This window comes from Ptychodera flava, chromosome 4 (assembly GCF_041260155.1).
Source record: "Ptychodera flava strain L36383 chromosome 4, AS_Pfla_20210202, whole genome shotgun sequence".
NCBI classification, from domain to species: Eukaryota; Metazoa; Hemichordata; class Enteropneusta; family Ptychoderidae; genus Ptychodera; species Ptychodera flava.
In genome coordinates, this window is record NC_091931.1 from 12,654,456 (window position 1) to 12,669,724 (window position 15,269).

The 15,269-nt window shown below is 38.4% G+C and overlaps 1 protein-coding gene across 4 annotated transcripts in view; it reads left to right on the forward strand.

Moving 5' to 3' along the window:
* The first annotated feature begins 230 nt into the window (after positions 1-230).
* The window catches only part of LOC139130914 (kelch-like protein 20), an 84,205-nt gene continuing 69,166 nt past the window's right edge, over positions 231-15,269 (forward strand). Inside the window, exons 1-2 of one of the 4 annotated variants that reach the window (XM_070696721.1) lie at positions 257-401; positions 3,608-3,735. The gene's annotated coding sequence lies outside the window, so the exon portion shown is untranslated. Of the gene's footprint in view, positions 402-3,607; positions 3,736-15,269 lie in introns of all 4 variants that reach the window. The other 3 variants (XM_070696724.1, XM_070696719.1, XM_070696722.1) reach the window with 3 other exon arrangements.

Sequence of the window (15,269 nt, forward strand, 5' to 3'; positions counted from 1 at the left end):
TGTGAGGCCGAAGGCCGAACCTCGGTACTGTATTCTTATACAGTACCGAGGTTCGGCCTTCGGCCTCACAGACAGTGTCAGTCACTTCCCATCCGACGACGATCTAGGAAACATTCGTACGCCTGACACTGATGAGAACAGCCTGCGGATCTTTACCGGTATCTGCGCCACCATCTGCATCCCTCTTTTCACGGTTTGCAACCCGCCCTCAAGCGTTGACCTATTTCGCTGTCTGTCTCTGTTGTGTTACTTCGTACAATACACTGACAGTTCCGGTTGCGGCGAGTCTTGGTGTGTTGTGTTGGGTGTTTCCCCGGTGGTGCAACGCGTACCAGCTCCAAAAAACGTTCGCATTTTTGAAGAAATCGATTGAGGAAGCAGAGAAATGTCGTACTTCTGAGGTATGTTACATAATTTTTGTCATTATTTTGGAGAGCCGGTCGTGATTTGACTACTTTGGGTTGCCGTCTGCAAGGTGCCACAAAAGTTGCTGTAAGGGTCAGGTCACACATTCTCTTCAAGCGTTGATTAGTAGTAGTATCTTCAGAGCGATTCGCCCGCTGAACGACACCGTTTCTGTCGTTGAAAACTTTAAAGATATTGCACGTAATTTTTGTCAGCTGAGTAAATATTTGAAATTGTTACAGAGATGCTTTCTCTAGTTCAGTTGTTACTGAAACGGCACACACAGCTCGCACCGTGTCTTCCCGTCGCAGACTCATTCGACACTGTCAGTAACATATACGTTAGTCGTTATATTAGCGGGCTGTTTGTACAACAAACGTTATCTCTTCTCAGCAGACCACCTCGCCATGGAGGTACAAGCGAGAAACCTTCTCGCTTGTACCTCCACGAACACGATAACTACGGTATTTTACTTCGATTCACTTACTTTTCGCCGTTCTCTTCGAGCTAGTTTCAACTGCGCAGTATGCTACTGTGCGTACTGACAAGACGCGGCTATGTGTATAAATAATACAATATCAGTACGGTACACACTGCTTTCAGTTAGCGGCTTATTCACGGCAGTGCAAGCCGGTTCGCGCAAATATACTGTGAATAAGAGCGTTACGAAGAATTTTTTCTTTTGTCTGCCTATGGTATTTGCACTTTGCAGTAGAATCCACAGTTTTTATTTCGAAATCGAAAACTAAACTGACTAAAATGTTTTACATGTTTTGTCGTATGGGGGGGGGAGGGGAGGAGGGATCATCCATGGATTTCTTAGTTTCGAAAGTCGTCAGAATCCCTGTACAGGAACGTAAAAGGTCAATGACATCAACATCCGAAAGGCCCTCGGACCAGACATATGTTGCTGCATAGTTCCACGTATACTTTTCAGGAAGACCTCTGCTCTGTTGCAGCATGATAGACATTAGTATTAACTGACTACCAGTAAAGGGGGTTTTGGACCTCCACAACATAAGCAGCTATTCCCAGCAGTTTGTCAGAAGCACACATTTTTTACACCAGATTCACCCAATTTCATTTTAGAAAATAGAGCAAGTTTTGGAAGGGTGCTTCAAAATAAGGAGGATGAAATGGGGTTGTAGTAAATATATCGAGAGAGAAGGAGGGTGGTGTGTAACATCCCAGCCATAATTAAGTAACTTTTTGAAGACATTTAACAGAGATTTGCGTGTTAATTTTTAGATAGTTTAATTTTCCCAAAGGCAAGGAGCATCTGTATTAAAATGATTGTCTATCTTAAATTCTTAAATATGTTAGATTGAGACTGTTTCCTGCAACAATGTCTCAAATGTGAGAAAAATGACACCAATTAATCTTGTCCAGGGCCACACTCAAAAATATAATAGATCATCAGATTTAATGGGATAGTCACCATATACCTGCTTGTGACGCTTACAGTGTATTTTGTGATTACAAAGCACCTTAGGCCAGAGTAATATTTTTCACGTCTATTTTTAGCGCATGTTTTTCTTCATCATTCATGCAAGGGTAACTATTGATTATCAACACAAGGCTTATTAAATTTTGGGTCCAGTGTACATTGCATGGCAAATAATCATTACAATTGATTACATAGTGAAAAGTCTCAGAAAGTTTGTAACCCCTGTACAGGTATAGAGCTTTTAATTGCAGCACTACCCATAGTTCTGAGTTATTGTTCCATTAGCCAGGAATCCTGAGAATCTTGTACAACAGACAGCTGTAAAAGATATAACACATGGACCGATTAAAAGATACACCAGACAAGATGACTGATTGATGATCAGAGCTGTATTTTAGGAGACCTTGACCCAGGAACAATTGAGAAATGGCTCTTCCATCCCAGTAAAGCACTGTCACATATTTAGTCTCATTGACTGGCTGCAAATCAGCAGAATATCTCTACAAATCAGCAGAATATCTCGGTAATGCCGGGGAAAATGGAATGGTCATCTGGCATCCAGGCTCTGTAAACAAACTCCTAAATTCTTCAGCTCACTGAAGTGTACATAATTACAGTGGTGGATAGCCTTACTAGGGCACAAAAAAGTTTATCACTGCCAGGGTAGTCAGTCAGTGTACATTCATAATTCAACTCACACATTGACTGTCTGGTGTCGGAACACAGGCTGAGCTCTGGGACTCCACTTTGCAATTTACTTAATGGATTTTATGCATTGACCAACAACAGGAAAGACATTTTTTAAAAACAAGACGCTGTCTATCAAAACATGGTTGTCTGATTCTGAAAGTATACATAGCCATTGTAAACTTTTTGAAGCATCGTGGCGCATTTTATGGCTTACTATATGTTGCAGTCACCCATACACAAAGGAAACTATACGGTGAATTTCACGTAACAAATGGGACTGTCTGTGAAGAATTGATAATTTCGGTATATCAAATACATCATGTATCATGTATTATCCAAATTCATGATACTGGAACTTCTGGTACTTGCCGTATTCGCAATCAAGGTATTATATTATAGTGCTCTATTGGACATGTGTAGGATGAAAGTTTTACAGAGTGGGTTGTTCTGTGGAGAGACTCTATCCTTTATTTACTTCCATGCTGACTTGTACAATACAGTATCAGCAGGGTGAGGCAGGGCTGGCGTGTGTCTGTAAACAAGGTGAGATAAGATCAATAATTTACAAGTACTGTCTCAGATTTGTAGGATTAAATATTTGCAATAACCATGACAACCTGAGCTTTAATAGTTGTATATATCAAACAGTGAAGAGGACTTATCAGACAACATTTTTATCAGGACAAGGTTTAAGGTGAGTATATGCAATGCACACATCCGGTTTCAAGACATTCCTTTAGCCTCTAGCTTGCACTATTTTGTAACTCCTAATAATTGAAGATATGGCAATATCTGTTCATGGCATAGGGTTGATTTACTATTTGCATGTACACTAATACAGCAGAACCAGACAAGTTTTTGTGCCGTGTACATGTTAGTTTTGTGGGTTTCTAGTTCATAGTATCAGTAAACCGTCACAGACAGTTAAATAAACACAGAGCCTTGGCAAAAGGGATTGTCGACAAATCCCATTATTGTGAGTATTGTCTGTGTAGTATTCAAGACTCGAGACAGATTAGAATAATTTCATAATCCTAGTTTGTTGTTTTCTCTGCCCCTTGTCAGGTTGTCATGTCTGCTGATTTCATAGATGTTTGTACAAGTACCTGTGGCAGTGTCTGGTTGTCTAAGAACATACATGTACTGCAGTAAAAATCCATGACCTTTTTGCTTTGAATTCAAGTATCCCATTGGTAATTTGATGGATATCGGCACTTTCTGATTAATGACATCAAAGTTGTCAAATAATTACTCAAGTTATGTTTCTTGTTGCAAAGTATAGTCTATATCAATTAAAACTCCTTCCAACACCGACAAACCCTTTTCCTTTTTTCATGGCTGTTTTCTTATTGTTTACATATCCCATAATAACAATTATATGTCATAAATTGCTGAAATTCCATAATGTTGTTGAACTGTTGAACAAATTTACTCATGTTTTGAATAATTCTGATATTTGTATTAACTTCAGAGAAACATTAGATTTCCCAACAAAAAGAAGTAACATTTGCAGGACATAAAAATTCATGTGATAGTAAAATTGCCAAAAACTTGTCACTAGGGTAATATTTAGTTGCTGTAAGTTTATTTCCCATACACTACCAGAAAAGCATGTAGATACTAATAAATATAAATAGAAAACTGCAGCTCCTTAACTTCCTCGTCAACTTATAGCAGTTGATATAGATTGGTTAATTAAAAGGTGTACCAAGACCTACTTCATATTCCATCTATTCATGCGAATAATCAGGTGCATTCAGATTTAGATATCTTGATCAAAGAGGGCTGACATGATCTATGCATTTCCAGTTTTGTGATACCTAAACTACCAGTTTGCTGACCTAGAAATGTCAGTGTAGATTTCTAAACTGGGATGAGTGTACGTGTGAAAAAAATTGAGCGTATCGGTTTGTCAAAATTAAGCTCATTTTATTACAGTGTAGATGCAGGTCATTGACCTCATCACTGAAAGATTGTTAAAACGTTGAGTGTAGATATAATCAAATTTGCTATGATTCTGTTAATCCAATTTCAATCATTTCAATGGCAAAGTTTCCCTTGTAAAAGTCTACATTACAACAATGAAATAAATAGGGTTAATTTTAACAATTTATATTCTGAGTGAACAGGAATATGATTTTCACTGTTTCTTGATCACCCGTGGATTCTCATACTAGTACGGCAATTACCTGTAAATATACGTTCTCCATACAATAACATCCTACATGTTATATGAGAACTTACTGAAAGGTGTTTTTTTATTTCAATAGCAAAAACAAAGTAAATGTTGTTCAGATCCTGTTGATCACATTAAGGAGTGCGTTTAGCATAATTTTAAGGAATCATTATAGCAAACCACAGTGATACTGAAGACATGTTCAAGACCATTTAAACATAGCTTTGTGAAATTTACTGAGTTAATAAGCATTCAGCCAACATCACTGAAATAAATATTGAAAATTAAAATGAAACATTGTATAGTGGAAAGGGTGTTACAAAGGAAGTGCACCGTTTTACATGATTGTGATCTCATAGGGAATGGAATGTAATTACTGGGTGTAACAGTAGTTCTGCAATAGTAAATATTGATATGAACAATCAACTGTCAGCTAGTTTCAATATTTTTGTCCACACAGCTATTTTGAGTCTTTCAACGTCAAGTTTCTCGTATGGAACCTGAAAATTAGCAGTTTTTTGGCAAATTTTCTCAACTATATTTCTGACTTAAATTTGTCATTTGCAACAATTTCAGCATTTTTGCCTATTCAGACCCAGCATTTTCATCAGATTATCAATAAAAACAGGCAAAGCCACACCAGAAATGTTTTGTTTGAATTTGAATTTCTGGGATAAAAACCAACAGTCGCTACAATGCTTTACGCAGGAGCAAAGTTCCACATACAAAATTGGTCACCATTAGTTTGGACATGTTCCAATACTAGAGGCTTATATTTTACAATTGTTCACTATCACCAGCTGGTGTGAATATCATATTCTCCATGTGCACACCATGCACTGAATTTCAATGAGTATCATCTTATCCAGAGCAATACGGAGATCTGTGTATGTTCCAATTGCATTATAATAGTAATACTATATATCTGCAGCTTGCTGCATATAAATATAAAGTGCTTGGGCTGCATTTCTAAATTTAGCTTTCATAATTTCAAAATCACTGGAAGCTTCATACTGATTTTCTGCTGTTAAATCCTAGTTTTGAATTACTGGGTATTCACATTTTAGTGGTTTATTAAAATGTTACAGTTTTATGATGCTGAGGAAACTGAGTCAAAATTGTACCAATGTTTAATATGTAATCAAAATTTAAGATATCGCCTTTTTGTGGTGCTACTTACCACTGAGAAGTTTGGCAATAAAATCATGTACATGTACCTGTACCAAACATGATTAAATCATTGATACAACTAATAGGCTTGAGTGTTTTTTCAGTCAGTGCACATGCCAAAAGAAAAATTTAGAGCCTGCACAGTTGTTATGAAATGAATAAATAGCACACTGTCTTCTATGAAATACTTACTTCCCAAGGGTAGAATTTGTCTCATTAACATCTAAGTACTTTGAAAGTTGTCAGGCATGTTAATCAGTTATGCAAATGCTGATAATGGATACCATAAAATGTTCATTAACAATGGGGAAAAAATGATTCAACCATTGTCATCCAATTTCTGCAAATAAGGGTACACCTTTTCCAAGTATAATCAGGAGACAACAGACTTGTAGCAAATGGGTGACGATCAAGGATCAAGATACTCTAAAACTCTTTACAGATGTTACTGTGTAAACAGCTTCAAAATCATTAGAAATTAGGAAATTGGTATTTTGTTTAAATGGATGGCATTCATGGTCTTTCTGTACATTTACTAGCATCAATAATTATGCCGGGTAATAATCAGTTATGATGGTGGAAACATACAGACTGTCTGCCTTTGAGATGGGCTGGCCTTAAAAATGCATCAGCCGAACACAGCCTGTTGCTGAGGGCTTTTTAAATGCCCATCGATAAATATCGGATTATTGTCCTGAACCAGGAGTTGTAAAAGCGTTGTTTGGGGACATACAGTACATGTATTTACACCTTTATTAAGCAAGTTTCAATGGCTTTGGATATGTGAAATGGTAAGCTGTGTGTAGAAAAAAGGTAATGAAACAAAAAACCTTGGGGCTATGATAAGGAGATGAATATTTACTGCGATAAAAATACCTTTAAGGTTATTTGTAACTTTTTATGTCGGACCAGGTGCCATAAAATGGCACTTAATGAAGGTAAAATATAATGTTGTCGGAGGATGTTATTACCCAGCTTGTGATTATGGGAAAGATTTGTAAAGTGTTTCCAGCTTGATTACAGCAATGTATCAATTTTGAAACCTGGGCTCTGACAGTTATGTTGGGAAGTGACGCAGTAAATCTAGACCCGTACTGCATTTGAAAAATCATGATCGCCTGAAACGGTGAAAATGATTAGATTTTCCTTCATCTTTAGGATGTAATCAATCAGGCTGTGGATGTTCATCACACATACCGACAAAACTGCCCAATATGTTACCCCCTGGCAACTAGTTCGTGCCCAATGGCTATTTGTCGGTACATCCAAAAGGAGTCGTGATTTTCATTTGCATATCAAACGTGTGGAATCTGCTGCTGTGTATTGTCCCCGCAGTTGGAATGCCCGTGCTTCATACGAATATGCAGCTCACTACATGCAGTCTTGGTCACTGACACTATTGTCGATGCATGGCTTCGATCACAGAAAATAGATAGCATAGATGCATCAGATTAACAGTGAAAATTCATAGCTTTCTCAGCATCAAAGTTTCCTATGGTAATGTAGTTAGTTTTCTTTCTGCCCATTCATATTTGGTGGGATATCAGCCCTCGCAAGAAAAAGATCCCATGTCTTCATGCTGTTGTAGCAGTTATTGAGTCCCTATAGTATTTTACTTTACAACTTTTTAATTCATTTTTTATTCAGCATGCATGTAGTAATAATTATTTATGATTACATTTGGTTGTCATTCTAATTTTCATCTGCATCCCCAACGGGAAAAAATCAGCAAGTGCTCATAAATCTCTAACTTGCTGATTGTCATTCAGGAAGTTTCTAGGTAATAGTTGATAAATTTATAATATAGGGTTATTCACAAAATACGGCTCTGTATGGACGAGGGCTCAATGAGTGACGTATTGGACGAGCCGAAGGCGAGTCCAATACGTCACTTACTGAACCCGAGTCCATAGAGGGCGGTATTTTGTGTATAACCCTATTATTATACACCTCCCTCCATTAATCGTCCGTATAAACTAATTCTATGGTAAATTTTGAGGATGCAACACGCGCGATATGAGTGGAACGCGCGCGATCTACTGTTCTGTAGTACAAGTCCCTTGCGTTGGCACAAAGCCAATTAATTTTCAGTACAGTACAAGCAAACTTCGCTGAATGTTTTCAATTTAACCCTTTTCCTGCCGAGCGCCCTTGTCCGTTATTCTCCCAAGTCAGTAGAAAACCGCCCCATAATATGTGCCTGCAAAAGATTGGCTCTCCTGCATGTTATCCTGCCAGGCATTTTGGCAGAAATCGCCCATTTTCAGGGTAGTTTTAGCCGTACTTATACGTGTTAGACTTCGATAATTTCTACATGCCCGTAGACAGGGGAAGGAGCTCAAGGGTTGCTGCAGAAAAAAAATTGAGGTCACCGGCTTTGTTTGCCCCTGGGAGTGCGTCATTTTATTGCCGTTTCATGTTTATTTTTTCGGAAATAAACTCCTTCAGTATTACGTACGTCCGCTAGGCACAAACATCACCTCACTCGTCTGTTAGTCAGAGACCCTGAGGGTCGTGCTAGGGGTGCAGCAGCACCGTCAAACCTGTCCTGTTTCCCAGGGTAGGGTCAATTGAATACGTACCTCCAACGACTTGGCAGTGTAGCACAAAAACTACGTTTTTGCCGTTGTATTAACGACATGGCTGAGCCATTGAAGCACAGCTTTACGTAGTTTTGCCAGCTCAGTTGGGAGTTGGCTTACGAGTGTTACCGTTCATTACTGACTTAATCGAGTGGTCCTCAGTCAGGTACGGGTTTGTACCGACATGGCTTGGGCTGCAGCTAACCAGTGATAACCAGTCACTACCCCCAAGTCTTCAGTTCACTTTTGCGATGCACGGGTGCAACGCAATATGCTTCCATTGTTCTAGCCATCGACGTGTCCACATGCTGGCAGCCATATTGTACTGCTAGCTGGTTTGCATAACAAAAGCAGTCCCTGCTAAATGCAGACGGTATCCCCGTACATGTAGCATATTTGACCTCATGTGCCCTTTTGAATTCTCTGTACGCAAACAGCGTACGTAGTTACCAATGCGTCGGCAAGAGGATACGTTTGCCTGCAAACCAGAGCCAGTACTTCGGACGGTGGAATAAATAAAAAATCCAAAGCTACGTCCATTGAATGGCACGGCCAAGGCAGTGAAGGACGTTGCCTGGCTTGAACTTGCAGAGCTGAAGCCCAGCTTAGTACGTCGGACACCAGTTTGTAATGGTATTTCCGAGTCGTTCATATCCGTTCCATGGGAGGAACAAGTCGAGCCGTCCCGTCAAAAATACGTTCTCATTTTCAGTCACGCACAAACTGTATAAGTGACTTTCGTCTCGCACCATCGGCATATCTGCCAAGTCGTTTGCAAGAGGTAGCCTTCTAGATTAGCATTGCCGAGTTGGTCAAGTTCGGCAGCAATCTGTATAGTGCCAGGCAGCCAAGTACGTCCAACTCCGCCAGAAAACATCACCATGCTATCCTGCCAAGTCCGCTAAAAAGCGGTAAAAAAACCCAGCCCCCCTCGGGTGTGGGGGACTGGCGGACAGGTTTCTGCACCTTTCCCTGTCCTTGGACTCCCTGTGAACCCATTTCGAGAGCAAACGCCGTTCCTCGCCCAAAACCTGTCCTCGAACGACCCCTAGCGTGAGCAAGGGTTTGCTACACGTAGTTCCGTCGACTAGGCAGGAAAGGGGGTACCAAAAAGGAGCCCGATTTCCACCGCCTTAGGAGGATAACGGCCGTGGCTGCTCAGCTTCTAGCTACACCGAATTTCAAGCGGATTTTCACCGACTTGGCAGGAAAAGGGTTAATTAGTTTTTTTAAAATAAAAATCAATTGCATTTAGACTCAGTTTTGTGTTTAGCGTGTTTTAAACCTTATACTACGAATACATTTTGGTGGAACTTGTTATTATCTCTATAACTCACAGTAAAATAGTTTGTTTACATCCGATAAACGCTAGGTCAAAGGTCAAACAGGCACGTCGCGCGTCTCCCGTATTCAGGACTCCGCGTACTATACAAAATACGGAAAGTTATTGGACGGTCAAACTCACAGGTTACGGCAGTAGGTGTATAATAATTGACATTATTGAAGCTTTTAAAATTTTCAGGTGCATGAATTTTAAGTATTGCAGCTAATCTCAGCTGTGTAAACCACACTGACACGCGAGTCCCACATATTTGCAGTGTGAGAAGACACCTTGGCTAAAACTGTTCCAACTTTCAGTACTTGTGTAGGTTTTCAATTGTGTGTTAGGATCCACTCCCTTGATGGAGTTGCACTGCTAGTCTGGTGACTGTGTGCTTGTAAGTTGTAATGCTGTCATGCAATAATATTGCCACAATGACTAAATGCTGCATCTAGCATACTTCATCATTGCAGCCAGAATTTTAGGTTTTCATGTACACATCAAGCCAACATATGATTATATCAAGCTCTGCAATAAGTGAAAGTTACATGTATATATGTGGTACAGGCACAGAACTGTATAAAAATTTGATTACTAATAAAATATATGACATAAACGTGTAACTTTTTTGGTGATCATAACTTCTAATACCTAAAGCATACCAGTATACAAGATGTACGCGTAATTCAAGTCATTATCTTCGTTGTGATAGGACACCTTTATAAATTGTTCACCTGTCAATAATGATAAGTTCTTCAAAGTGGCAGGTCAGTTGTGTTTTGACTGATAATTCCTATAAACTGATTTTGACAACCAGAAGAGGAGACTAGGGTCACTTGAATCTGGAAAAATGTACACCTCACATACTTAATTTCCATATTACATCAGTAAAAGGTGTGTGTTGAAGGGAAATGACATTGTGCAAGGTATTCATCTTGCATTATGTAGTGGTTGCTGGGAACTGTGATGCAGTGCTTCTAATCTGAGGATTATGTTCTAATGGATTAGATGCAGAGGAATTATAACACCATTGGAATATACATGTATTTTTTAGAATCTCTAAACCTGTGCCATTTTTATTTGCGGCGCAAACAGTCATTTATTACATGCCTGGTATATCGAACGTCGCGCGCTCCATAGGATTCAATGGTAACTCGCCGATGACGTCGCGGGCCGCATAGTCATCACTGGACTGAAAGTGAACCGGAACTATTTTCAACTTGAAAACTTTTCGACGTAAAAGTCTTGAAATTGCATGTTTTGCACAGAAAATTCGGTTTTTGGAAAATTTCGCATAAAAATATTGATAAACCGCATAACAGTAGTTTAAATATATCAATGCGCCATTCGATGATGAAAATCGTTCTATTTTTAACCGTTTTTCGTCTAAAATGAAAATAAAGCATTTGACTATAATTTGCCAATAAACGTAAATATTTTTGATGCAAACTGAGTAAGAGAGGCATGTAATAAAATATTATAGCCCAAACAAGGGACTATGTACCTCGGGGCAGGAGACCATTTGCCCTCCTTACGTCCAGCAAATGGTCACCTACCCTCGGGCACATAGTCCCATGTTTGGGCTATAATATATTATATATCTCTTTTTACATTAAAAATATGTACACTCAGTAAAAGGAACTAGATCTCTGCTCGTCATAAAGGTTTTAGCAATTAATTCACGTACTGCTGGATCTTTCTCATGAAGGAAAGGTGTTGTGTGTATTTTGAATATCGTCATACCTTTAAAGCTGCAAAAGCAGTCTGATTTTCATTTTTCCATCAAGTTCAATGAAAATATGTTTACTGTAAATGTAAGACATCTACATTGTTGATGGGGATATCTGATTCCACAGTAGTGTCATACACGTTTAGTCAAACATCTCGCAGTCAAGTCGTATTATATAATTTATGTAAAAGGACTGAAAAGGTGTTTTTTTAGTCAGACCTCAATAAAAAAGTTTGTTAAAAAATAACAAAACCAAAAAAAACTGATTGAGAATCATAATAAATGCAAATATACTAGACATCTTCAAGATTTAGAACAGTTTTTAGCTCACGTTTGGTATATGTATTTAATACCAAAGAGAGCTGATATATTATGGTAGGTTGGCAGTGTCTATGTGTCTGTATGTATGTTGTACATTTTGTATGTATGTATATTAGTATGTGTATGTATGTATATTAGTATGTGCGGATGGATGTACCGGTATGTTCATCCACATCCAAAATTCCGAAACCGCAGCAACTACATGCACAATCTTAGTATTTGGTATACAGGTGCAACAAGGGGTCGAGATGTGAATTTGTTCAAATGAACATTTTAGTGTCAAAAATATGTAAATGAGGTAAAAAAAGGGGGAAATCCTGCAAATTGCCGAATTTCTGTAACCACAGGCCAGATTTGGTTGCAACTTGGTATATTGGTTCTTTATGGTGACTTTAGTCACATTTGTTCAAATTGTGGTGAAATTTTGATAGTTGTACCAGTATTATTGGGGCAGTTTTTCCCATTTTTGGTCAAAAAATCTTCTTGCCTTGAAACTTGGTATGCATGATCCTAGGGACCTGGCCTCTGTTAGATTTAATCAAATTGTGGTGAAATTTTCATATTTGTATTTTTGGGGCAATTTTTTGCATTTTTGGTCAAAAAATCATTTTCTCTGAGTTAGCTTTTCTGATTGTTTTGAAACATGGTGTGCATGTACCCAGAGGCAACATTAGTTGAGTTTCTTCAAATTGTGGTGAAATTTTCGTATTTTTATTTTTTGAGGAATGTTTTCAAATTTTGGTCAAATCATCTGCTCTGAAATTACACGATAGTCCGATTGCTTTGAAACTTGGTATGCATGTTCCCAGGGGTAAACCTAGGTAAGTAAACTCTCTCTAGCCTGCCACATTGAAAAAAATGTGAGCCAAGTGTCGTTGACGCCATGTTTAATAATTCAACTTATTTAAACATCCTGAACCGTGTTACATGTCAGTGCAGTCAGTATGTGATAATGTTATTTTGCTGCTTGTATTGCTTGCTGCTTGCAGTCACTGTCTGTACAAAAAGCTCTCACCAGTGTTTACTTTTGATGGCAGCAACAAGATTTTGATATCGCCCATGAAAAGATCATCACTTCGTATGCAAAGTGGCTCTACAGTCAGTAACTGCATAATTTAGTGATCAGTGATAACATGATAATCCCCAGTGCCATTTATGAGTTTGTACCAGGTGTTTCCCCCTACATTTTCCTGCGAATTTTGAGTTCTGCAGTGTGATTACTTGAATAAGAAGCATTCATTCCAAAGGATACTGTATCTCTCACAATTATCAATATGAGTTGCCTAAAATAATGTGACTTGAATAACAGCTGACCCATCTATGTGTAATTATAGTTTCTTGTACTGTTACATTTTTTTCAATAAATTGAATAAACTTCCTTCCCATGGTAGAATACCGGTACCTCTTACATAACATCCCTCAAGGAAATCATTTCAGTTTCTGACTATCGTTTTCGGCATACATGATGGATATTATGCAACAAATGCCCTGTTTACTATTTTTTACCTTCATTACAGTGTGTGTTGGCACTTTCATTCTGCCACTGTAATTTGCCCTCTCAGCGTTGTCTGTGAGATCAGTGTCACTTAATGGTAATTCAGTTTAGCTAATCAACTGGAACAACCATTAACTGCAATTGATATTGCTCTGTAATGCTAATAATGCCATCTCTGAGTTTCTTTCATTCCATTCCAACTTGATCTTTAAAACTGTCACAGTGACTGTGATCTGGAATGTGGGAACTTTTCTAGGTTGATTCTGGCACAGGACAACTTGTAAAGGCATACCGGTATACCAATATTAAATTGAATGTGTGTAAGTTATAGATGAAGAGAAGTTTGACAGTGAAACCATGGCTCAGTTTTTGCACACAATTCATTGTTTGGAAAACCTTGTAATAAAAGGCATTACAAGTGTGTATACCTTCTCCGATAAAGCACTTTCCAAAGATAAATGATTAAGCATTTAGACTGACAAGTTTGAAGATACATTGTACAGCCCTGTTGAACAAGTGATAAATGCATGATTCACATGCAGTATTTAGGTGGACGAGGTTAGACCTGGCATTAACGACTGCTCCTTCAAAATGTCACAGCTTTCATAGGATTTATATCTGATGATTAATAACTGATTCATTGTGATTTATTGATTGTGCATTGAAACATGTTTCTGGTGAATGAATTTCATCACAGGTACTTCCCAGAACAATGAACATCCTCTGGCAAGTCTGTGATATGAATATAATTACTACCCCTTCCATGTACTGGCAGTAGCTGTTGGAAAATGACACCATGAAAAGGAAGTGGCTGTCATGTCTACACAAGTGCAAGTTTTATTGTTTATAAACAAAACATATTTTTTTCTGAATGTTTTTCTTCCAGCAATGAACTGTAGGATTTTGAAAACTGCTTAATAATTTTTACTCCCGCAAATGCTTTGTACTGGTAATATTGATTGCATACTGCTCAATTGATGCAGGTGTTTAAAAATCACTAGGGAGTGAGGGTGTCATGGTTTTGAATACCAGATCTCTGGGTTTGATATCAAAGATCAGAAAGTGGCCTAAATCAACAATAGAGAAAATCAGTAAACTTTTGAACATGGATGTCTCAGACAGGATGTACATGTACGTTTTGAAGGAAGGAAACCTTGTTACGTTTACAGTGTGTTGAAACTGATAGTTGGGACAGGAAAGAGGAAGCGCTGCATGGTCAGTCTTATTTGTATGAATTTGTAGACAGTGGAAGAGTGGCTGCTACCAGTTGAAACTTATTGTACATGTATCTGTAAATGTGATCGAGGAAAACGAATTTCCTATATTACATCTCAACAAATTTATACATGAAAATAATATAAAAGCATGGTGTGAATTTCTGATTTTCAGAACCTCTGCAGTTGTCAAAGAGATTTCCCCTGTCTTAGATAGATGGCAGTAGATAATCTTCTCAATATTTTATCCATTCTACCCATACCCACAATCATACATGTACGGCTTGTACTTGGTAAACCCAATCTTTCACAATAAAAAGGGTAATTATCACCCTCACACTCCATCCTGTCATGATTTGTATAAAGGACTGAGCCTCCAGTGTACAGTGCGTCATTCATCCAAATAGATTACCGGTATACAGGATGTTCAATGCTCATAATTCAACTCCCTTCGCCTGTGTTTTCCAGATAGCTGGTGTACCATTTTGAAGATACATGCATGTATCCCTTAGGCCCTTGATAATTGTCCTCTTCACGAGTACTCCATTTGCCTCCATTCCATTGTGTTCTGGAAGGAATACCCAAACAATGGTACTTGAAATACTGGGCTACTTTCTTGCACATATGCCAAGGTGGGTTACTCACACACAACCTTGGGTTGTTTGTCTTCTCAGAAATGTCATGACAGTACATGTGCACGCTCAATAATTGTTCTTTTG